At 46.7% G+C, this 10,139-nt stretch overlaps 1 long non-coding RNA gene across 1 annotated transcript; it reads left to right on the top strand.

The window, feature by feature from the left end:
• The first annotated feature begins 1,301 nt into the window (after positions 1-1,301).
• On the top strand, positions 1,302-9,589 carry LOC108532276 (uncharacterized). The gene is made up of 4 exons (XR_001886400.1): positions 1,302-1,449; positions 3,103-3,611; positions 5,330-6,017; positions 9,411-9,589. It is a non-coding gene; the product is annotated as an uncharacterized LOC108532276 (long non-coding RNA).
• Positions 9,590-10,139: the final 550 nt, after the last annotated feature.

The following is a 10,139-nucleotide window of genomic DNA, read 5'->3' as shown; positions in this document are numbered from 1 at the left end:
TTTACTTTTATTGCAGCATTATTCACAATAGCCAAGATATGGAACCAACCTAAGTGTTGGTCGACAGACGAATGGATAAAGAAAATGTGTCATATATGTACAATGAAATATTTTTAAGCCATAAAAATAGAAGGAGATCCTGAAATGTGTAACAACACAGATGAACATGGAGGACATTATGCTAAGTAAAATAAGCCAGACACAGAAAGACAAATACCATATGATCTCACTTACAAGGAAAATCCTAAAAAGATAAATTTATAGAAGCAGAGAGAAGAATGGTGGTTGCTAGAGGGTGGGGGCTGGGGGAAATGGGGAAATATTGGTCAAATTGTACAAACTTGCAGTTATAAGATGAGTAAGTTCTGCAGATCTAATGTACAGCATGGTAATATAGTTAACAATACTATATTGTGTATTTGAAATTTGCTAAGAGATTAGATCTTAAGTGTCCTCACTGCCCCCTATGCGCACACACCATGGTAATTATATGGGGTGATGGATGTGTTCATTAATTGTATTGTGATGATCATTTCACAATGTATGTGTGTATCAAATCATCACATTGTATACCTTAAATATATACACTTTTTTATCTGGCAATTGCACCTCAATAAAGCTGGGAAACAAAACCAAAAACAAACACCCCCCATCAAAAAGCAACAACAACAACAAAACAAATGAAATAAATCAAGAGAAGTTCACACTGTCCATGGCAAGCAGTGGTAACAGGAAGATTCGGCCTGTTCCCTGGGGATGAGTAATAACATCATGGGATGAGAAGTGACCAGAAATAGCAAAGCGCAGCCGCTTCTCCCAGCTGGTTTCAGGAAGCAGCAGAGTCTGCGGTAGGGGCTTTGGAGCATAGACCACGTCCTGCACGGAGCAGGGGAAATTTCTCATTATTCAGGACTGGAGGCTTCTCTGTACCATCTGTCTGTCCTTGACAGAGTATTCTAAATATTCCCATTGATTTGAATAATCTGCAGCATCCATTTTCCAGCCAATGAAGACAGTGTAGTGAGGAAGCAGATGCCTCGCAGGCTTCCTGGAACTTGCCCAGAACCCGGGAACCTGTGCGGGTTCATCTCTGCTTGCCTTTCCCTCTGCTCGGTTTTTACCAACATCAGCCTTTTCTGTCCCCAGTAGGATGTGCAACACGCCCCTGAACTCTGCCCTGCTCTGTCGTCCTTGGAGAATGGTGGTTGCTCTGGGCGCCATAGAGCCCTGTGGATCCAGAATGCTGAATGAGAAGACGGAAGGGCTTGGGAAGTCATGAGGTTCTGATGGAGGAGCTGGGGATGTGTCCTGTAGAAACAAGGGCTCTAATTTCAAGCCTGTCCTTCCTTTTGCTCTTGAGGGCTCACTCACGCACACTGGGCAGACTTACAAGGGCCTCTGCAGAGCAAGAGTTGTCATAGGCACAGGTTGCTCTCGTCCTGCATCATGGTAGGTGGGGAGGCTCCTCTCTGGGAGGCAGGCGTTGTCCATTCCAAGTGAGAAAAGCTTTCTCGAGGGACAGTCCCATGACAACGTGGGGCCGGTCAGGACCCACATGCGTGCCTTCCTGAGAACATGTCCAGGTGGAGGCTGGTCACTGTCCGCCAGGGCCTTTGCTAAGGGGCTTCCTTCTAATGGTAAAAGATAAAACTAAAACTAAATTACCTTAACATTTCTTCTAACCTGGATTTAAAAACTTGATTTTGTGCAAATATCTACACTTACAAAAAATAAACCACTGAAATAATTATTTTAATAGAAAAAGAGAGATCATTGGCAGGACAAAACTTTGAGGATAGCAAACAAAAGCCAAAAAATGTTTTTGAGAAGCAATGAAAAGATTCACACTTAAAAGATGAAGTCTTTCCAAAGAAATAGCTAGACATTTAGGGTATGGAAATGGAGAATAGAATACCTACCCTCCTGCGGGTTTTGCCCAAGGGGATGTAACTTCTAACAGGATTCCTAAACTTTTAATGCGGAGTGTGGGCTTTGTGATTTAGTTTTGGTCAGTTTTGTGGGAAAATTATCATTTTTCTTCTAAAATAGCAACACTTAAAGTTTAATATTTAATTATAACTTGTAGCTAAAGCTGTTTTCCATGGGAAAAAAAAGTCTGATTTTATCACAGAAGTCAATGCAGAAATAGGGTTTAGTTTCCTGGAGTTTACTTTGCAGGCTATGGAGCAAAACTATTCTTAAAGCCAATTGGAGAACCCCGGACCGGTGGCCTCACTCCCTGGGCGTCATCTTCCAGACTGAGCATGTCTCACCTTGGCATGGCCTCTGTAGCTGGGCTGGTGGTGGTCCAGCCATGTACCCCTGTGTGTGTGGGCCTTGAAGCCCACACAGCTTCTTCCAGATGCAAACACATTGCCACCCTTACAAAGTAGCAAGAACAAACCTGGGGTTTCTTTCGGATACTATTGAGGGTCTTCATCTGGAAAAAAATAGGAGGAGAACAAGTAGGCTTCTAAGAGACTCTAAAACATCTTGAATTAGTGCTTCCCTCCGACACACTTGTCAACCAAGATGTGCAGGTACTTCTGGAAGGCGAATCCCATCAAACATCCTTCCAAATTTAAGAATGGAGCCAGGTAGAGCTCTGTGGGTGTGCAGTGCTTCTCACCAACCAAAGCACTCAGGACTCTGCTTCCCCAGTGATTGGCACCACAGTTTGCCTGGCACTTTCCACCTGGCCATGTCTGCAACTCAGAGCAGAGGCTAAGGGAGTCCACCTGCAAAGGGCATTCCGAAACACAGGAGGGTTTCGAGGTTCACGCCTCTTTGGCATTTCCCAGGCTCCCCTCACTGTATCGGCAGTGCCCACATCGCAAACTTCAGGAGATGGGAGCGAGAGGGGCCTGTTGGGGGACCAAGCTGTCATGGTTGCTGGGCTCCCTCTTCGCCGCCCGTCAGCCCCACCCCTGGGCATCCCCCACCTGCTGGTCACAGACTCTATCTGCCTTGGCCTCCAGGTCCTTAACTCTGGCTCTTAGGAGCAATAAATGAGCAGCATGGGTCCTTGGCCTGCAGGAAAGAGTGGGGGCAGCCTTGGGGCTGCGATGTTATTTTATAACATTTATTTTTTTCTCGTTACAGGATGAATATGTGTTTGTGGTGAAAAAGTTATAAGAATAGAACTATGAAAAAAATGGGCTATACCTGTTCTGGCCCACTCAGGTCACCATTGTCTCCTTGCTTCTACTTCGAAGCCCCACAGCTGCTTCCCGCCCAGTGGGGTGGCATCATTTAAAAGGGACCATTTTTCTACTGAAGCCTCTCCATGTACTTAGTATGAAACCCAAATCCCCTGGCCTGGTGGACGTGCCCTCCTTCTTTTGAATGTTGTTCTCACTCCTCTTTACATCTGTGCCCCTCATTGTCGGTGCCATCCCCGTGGTAGACATCCCGTCCCCTCAATCGTTAGTGCTGTAGAGAGTTGGCCCCGTACCCTCCATCTCTCTCTATGTTACACCCGCTTTACTCTCAGAACAGGTCTTACTGCTATCTGCAGTTACCGTTTTTAGTTACTTATTCACTGCCCTTTCCCACTGAGAGGGTCAGCGTCATGAGATCAGAGCTCGTCAGGTCGGTGCTTCGTCAGCGAGGTGAGGAGTGAGCGCCTCGAGGTCCCCTGTGGGTTGGGGATGGGACAGTTTCTGAGCAGAAGTGTTAAGTTGTCCTCCAGAGGATCTGTGCCAATTTCCATGTCCACCAGTGTGCTTGGGAGTACGTCCAGTTTCTCCACCCCTTGCGAGGCCTCTGGGGATCTTGGACTCGATTCCCGTGAGCAGCCTCTTGCGACAGCCATTGGTTGATGTTCACCATCTGTGTGGGTTCTTGGTTACCCCTGCATCAAACATCAACTCTGTGATGAATCCACTCATTCCCAACCACTGCTTTTCAAAGTCACCCCATCACCCTTCCCCTTTCCTCTGAGTTTCCCTGAAAGAGATGAAATTTCTCAGAAGGATTCGGTTGCCTTTAAGATGCCATGATGTGCTCGGTGGCCTTGAATTAAACACCCCACCACATGGTTACACCCGGGCTGACTTTCTGCTTCCCTCATCACTGCAATCCAGAGACAGAGTTTCTACATTTCCTGTTTTGCAGATGGAAACTGAATTTTTTTTTTTTTTTTTTTTTGAGACGGAGTCTTGCTCTGTCACCCGGGCTGGAGTGTAGTGGCCGGATCTCAGCTCACTGCAAGCTCCGCCTCCCGGGTTCACGCCATTCTCCTGCCTCAGCCTCCGGAGTAGCTGGGACTACAGGCGCCCACCACCTCGCCAGGCTATTTTTTTGTATTTTAGTAGAGACGGGGTTTCACCGGGTTAGCCAGGATGGTCTTGATCTCCTGACCTCGTGATCCGCCCGTCTCGGCCTCCCAAAGTGCTGGGATTACAGGCTTCAGCCACCGCGCCCGGCCGGAAACTGAATTTTAAGCCGCACGGCTACTAAATGTGTGAACCAGGATTTGAGTCTAATGTCTCCCGTGCATTTACGACTTCATTCATTCTGTGTCTACACCATGTGCAGCCCTGCTATGTGAGCGTGTGAGATGCACTGTGCCGAGTGCTGAGAATGCAATTCTGAACAAGACATACTTCCTGTCCTTGCAGAGTTTACACTTCAGTAGGGAGGACCGGTGTTAGACAAATAACTATAGGCTTTAAATTGCAACTGTAGTAAGTACAACAAAGAAGAAATACGGAGACCCATTAAAACATAAAACAAGGTTTGGGAACATTTTAGGGGTTCCAGGAAGGTTTGGAGAGAGAGTCCTGTAAAGGGGAGCTGAGGTGGCCCAGCCACCCCAGTCCCCAGCCCCCAGCCTCCAGCCCCAAAACCTTTCAGCCCTTTTAGCTCAATTTAGCTCGTGAATGACCCTATCCTCAGCTCATCCTCAGCTCAATTTAGCCACATGAATGACTCTAAGCAAAACCAACAGAGGTCAAACCACTATAAGAAACACACATGATTGTTTTTAAGCCACTAAGTTTTGGGGTGGTTTTATACACAATAATAGAAAACCAAAATAGAATTCAATGGCTCAACAGAAAATTACATCTTACATTTTTGCTTGTGGTCACTTGGATTGAAGTGCTCAGTCAAGTCAATGTTTTTGCAGCTCATTTGCTGCCATTATAAGACAGCATATAGTGTATTAGCCATTCAAGACCCCTAAGTTCTCTAAGGGTAGAATGATTACTTTTACAGGCACTTGGATAAATGGAAGAAACGGAAGTTCAAATCCCAACATATGTCCCCAAACCAAAGTCTTCCGAAAATGTGTGTTAATAGAATCTCTTCTTTCTTCTTCCCACAGGGTGATGGTGGCCAAGAATCAGAAGTAGAGTTGGATCCAGTGGCTTGCCAAGTTGGGGAATAGAGGCATTGAATGCTGGAGTAGGGAGATTTGGGGGGATGGGAAGCCTCAGAGCATGTGAACCAACCCAGCCTCTTGCACGCATACACTCCCCATGTTTCTTTTTGAAGATGCTGTCATGTCCTGGCCAGAGAGAATTACCCTGAAAGAGGACAGATCTGCAATTATATTCAATCCTTGGGCGGGTGAATTTCAGAGTCAAATCACACGGGAGAAAGCGTTCTGTGGTAGTTTTAACACATCCACAGTTCCATGTGGTCTCCCCTTGAACCTGGGTGGGCCTTTGTGATGGTCTGTGACTTCTGAGGCTTGGTGAGCTGAGCGCACACAGCTGTGCCTGTTTCTCTTGGGGCATTTGCTCTGGGGACCTCCAGCTATCCTGTAAGAAGTCCAGCTATGCCGGGGCTGCTGGGTGAAAGGAATACATACAGGAACGGGCGAGAGGCCTCAGCGGTGGCAGCTTCCAGAAGTTTGAGTTTTTCAAGCCCAGGAGCCAGACATACGAATGAGGAAACCTCAAAGGCTTCTTGAAGATGTCCCTCCGTTGCCACCGTCTGACTGTAACCACATGAGAGACCTTGGTGAGAACAGTCCAGCTAAGCTCAGTCAAGCCACAGAATGAGGAGAGGTAATAACAGTGTGTGATTGTATTGTTCCGAGCTGCTCTTTGGGACTCAGAAGGCTGGCATACTCATTTACCAAATATACCGTGCGACAATGCTGTTTACACAGGGAATATCTCGGGAATAGGTGTGTGAACCTGTGCTAAGGATATAGAAAGCAGCAAGTGTCTTAAGGAGGAGGGAGGAGAAATATCACAAGACAGTGAGATGGCTGATTTTTTGTGTCAACTCGGCTAGGCTATGGTACCCAGTTGTTTGGTCAAACATCAGTCTAGATGTTGCTGTGAGGGTGCTTTGTGGATGGCATTAACGTTTACAATCGGTTGATGTTAATTAAAATAGGTTACCCCCCATAGTGTGGGTGGGCCTCATCCAGTCAGTGGGAAGCTGACTGCAACACAGAAATCCTACCTGCCTTTCCAGCCTTCAAACTCAGGACTGCAGCATCAACTCTTCGCTGAGTCTCCCGCGCTGTCTTACCGTTGTCAGGCTTGCCAGCCTCCACAATCGTGTGAGCCATTTCCTTAAATCCTCTCTAGATACAGATAGACATAGAGATATAGACATAGATTAGATATCAGATGTCGATACAGATACAGGCACAGACATAGACATAGATTAGATATAAGTTAGGCACAGATACAGGTACAGATACAGACACAAATACAAATACAAATGCAGATATAGATCTAGATACCCTATTGGTTCCGTATCTCTGGAGAACCTTCACTGATGAAACAGTAAAACTTGGCACATATGTGAACTTGGTGGAGGGTAATGGCAGCACATCCTCTCCAAAGGGAAGGACATTTTACTTGTCCTCGCACCCCCATTGCTAGGAAGGAAATATGATTCTGGTTTGGCTTCTTTAAAATGCAGTGGCAGGCCAAGTGTGAGGGCTCACACCTGAAATCCCAGTGCTTGGGGAGGCTGAGGCAGGAGGATGGCTTGAGGCCAGGAGTTCAAGATCAGCCTGGGCAACATAGTGGATCTTGTCTCTACAAAAAAATGTTTAAAAATGCAGCAGCATCAGGCACAAAGTTTGGGTATGTGTGTGGGTTCACCAGGTGGCTGGCAGCTGTGGGTGAAGCTCAGAGACACAGCAGGCTCTCCAGCTGGACAGGGCAGCACAGCCATGGCTCTGCCATGGGCCTTGGAGACATTGCATGTTCACGAGGGTTAGGGTCCTGCGTGGAGTCGCTGGCCATCCCATATGGAATCACAGGGCAGCCCCCTGGCATTTGAAGCACACCAGAACCATTGCAGCTTGATGGCAGGTGGTTCTACTGCTTCAGGGAACTTAATTCTGCCAACAACCATGAGAGCTTGGAGGAGGACCCCAAGCCTTGCGTGGGACCTAGCCCTGGCTAGTGCTTTGACTGCAATCTTGTGAAACCCTGTGCAGAGATTCCAGCCAAGCTTTACCCAGACCCCTGACCAACAGAAACTGTGGCACAGTAAATGGGTGTTTTCCTTTTCTTTTTTCTTTTTATTTTTTGAGACAGGGTCTTACTCTGTTGCCCAGGCTGGAGTGCAGTGGCATGATCTCTGCTTGCTGCAACTGCCACCTCCTGGGTTCAAGTGATTTTCCCATCTCAGCCATCTGAGTAGCATGTGCCACCATGCCTAGCTAATTTTTGTATTTTAATAGAGAAGGGGTTTCACCATGTTAGCTAGGCTGAACTTGAACTCCTGATCTCAAGTGATCTGCCAGCCTCTGCCTCCCAAAGTGCTGGGATTACAGACGTGAGCCACCGTGCCTTGCCATAAATGAGTGTTTTAACCACCAAGTTTGTAGAAGTATGTTATGCAGTAATACAAAAATAATATAAGTAGTAATTAACCATACAGCCTTGGCTGCTGATTGAGATTCCGGCATCCTCTAACTCATTTTTTGTTAAAGTTGGGAGTATCCACAAGCACTTGTCACCCGGTGGCACAGGTAAATACTGGATGGGGCTTGGCCATTCCCTGAAGGCATCAATTCTCACTCACTCACTCTCTGTCTGTCTCTGCAAACTGAAGGGAGCCAGATTCTCTCTCGCCTGCCTCCTGAAAACTGGCGTGGGATTAAAATCTAGGCCAGGGCAGCTGGAAGCCCCCACCAGGGGTTCTTTATTAATGATGCAAAGATGCTGGGTAACTCAGAGACCATTCCTGGGGGAGGTGGCTGAGCCAGGAGGGTGGTCTAGGGGTTGGGAGAGACTGTCGTGGTGGCAGTGATTCCTACCCGCTGGAGACAGGCAACTACTCTCACTGCTTGTGCCCTTGGCTCCTGACCCTTCTCTGCTCCTGCTCTGCTTCTGAGCCTGGCTCTCCTGATCTCCCCTCAATTCCATGAGTTGCCTACTAGTCTTCCAGTTCATTGCTGAAGTTAGTTAGGATCTGTCTGCCTCTAAGAACCCTTCCCAGTTCAGCTGAGAAGTGCTGGCTCCTCTGCCCTCCTTACTTTTTCTTCTCTATGTCTCCTTCCTTGGATAAGTATTAGGTTAATCAGATTTGATCGATGACATCTCCTAAAGCTATCCAGTTGTTGTGTCTAAAATGAAGGCTGACTCAAAGCAGGAACTGAGTGATTTCAGTGCTGCTGGGACAAGCGGTTCTCTTGTCTTGGTCCCCATGTGTCCTGGTACAGCTTGCCCAGACACAGCCTGCTCTCATCATGCAGTGACAGAAAGAAAAAGCCTTCTTCCTGCTTGGGAGAAGCTTCTTCCTCCTTTCTGCTTGAACTGTTGTTGCTTCTTCTCCCTCTGTGGGGCTATATCTGAAGAATAGGTGCTATTTTATATACAGAGCAACATGAGATTTCTCCAGAAGCAGCAGAATAGCAATGTCCTTAGTGTGGAGTGAGCTAGCACCTGAGTGATATTCATTAAAGAAATGCATTTCCAGAAGGGACCAGAAATGTCCCCTTAATGGAAGGAAATCGCTGCCATGTTAGGATCAAAGATGAAAGGGGAAGGTAATGTGTGCTTAGAAGGACAGCTTTCCATCTCACACACTTCCCATGTTGGCTGCAGAACTGGAGGGTGTCACAGGTATCTAAATGGACATCTGCTCCCTGGGCACCACACACTGGGCCCTTGACCACTTCTAGAGCATGGAGGAAGGGGTTTGAGGGGCATGATGAAGAAAATCTGACTTGTGTTCATTAGTGCTTCCATAAGTCAACTTTCTGTAAAAGGCTGCATAATAAATATGTTAAATGGGCAAAAGATTTTTATGGGAGTATTTTATCACTGACATTATTTAGGTCTGTTGGCTCAGGATGTTAATAAAAAGAAGACCCACATGAAGTCACAATTCTGGTGAGTGGAATGAGCCACCCAGGGGAGCAGAACCCACAGAAAATGTTCATTTTGACTGCGAGGTAGGTAATAGAGTTTCTTTACCTCTAGGCTGGAAGCCAGAATGTAAACAAAAGGCATAACCCAGAAATGGACTTCTGAGTGGGTCATTAAGACACAAATACAGCCCAGCCACTGAGTGAGGAAGAGCGAGAGCTGAAGCCTTGATGGCTGAAATAGAAAAGCCAGAGCTGGTGGAATTTAGCATCACCTGGAGTCCACTAGACCACTGGGAGGTGAGGTCCCCATGCCTGGGTCAGCTGCCCGGGACATCCGTACTTTGTTTGAAGCTGAAACTTTCTCTTAACTGGAGCTTCGATTTTTGAATTAAAAACTCAAGCCAAAAAAGAAATGTACTTTTTCAGATGAGAGAAGAAAGAATGGTTCAGAACTAGGTATATACATGGTAATTCATTAATAGATATTATAATAAAGCAGGAAGGTGAGTTTGACACAGTCATTTTCCCATTTAACTATCATTAAACACTGAATTCACATGAGAAAATTAATTCTGCAGAAAATTTTATTTGGTTAAGTGAATACCGATGATAGAGAGTGATCAGCAGGTCAGGCATGGTGGTCCACACCTATAATCCCAGCACTTTAGAAGGCTGAGGCAGGAGGATCACTTGAGGCCAGGGTCTGAGACCAGCCTGGCCAACATAGCAAGACCCAACCTCTACTGAAAATACAAAACATTAGCTGGAAGTGGTGGTGCACGCCTGTGATCCAGGTACTTGGGAGGCTGAAGCGCAAGAATCGCTTGAATCTGGGAGGTGG

Source organism: Rhinopithecus bieti, unplaced genomic scaffold (genome assembly GCF_001698545.2).
Source record: "Rhinopithecus bieti isolate Rb0 unplaced genomic scaffold, ASM169854v2 scaffold_9919, whole genome shotgun sequence".
Taxonomy (NCBI): domain Eukaryota; kingdom Metazoa; phylum Chordata; class Mammalia; order Primates; family Cercopithecidae; genus Rhinopithecus; species Rhinopithecus bieti.
Note: the sequence above shows the minus strand (reverse complement) of the source record. Positions and strands in the feature narration are given on the sequence as shown.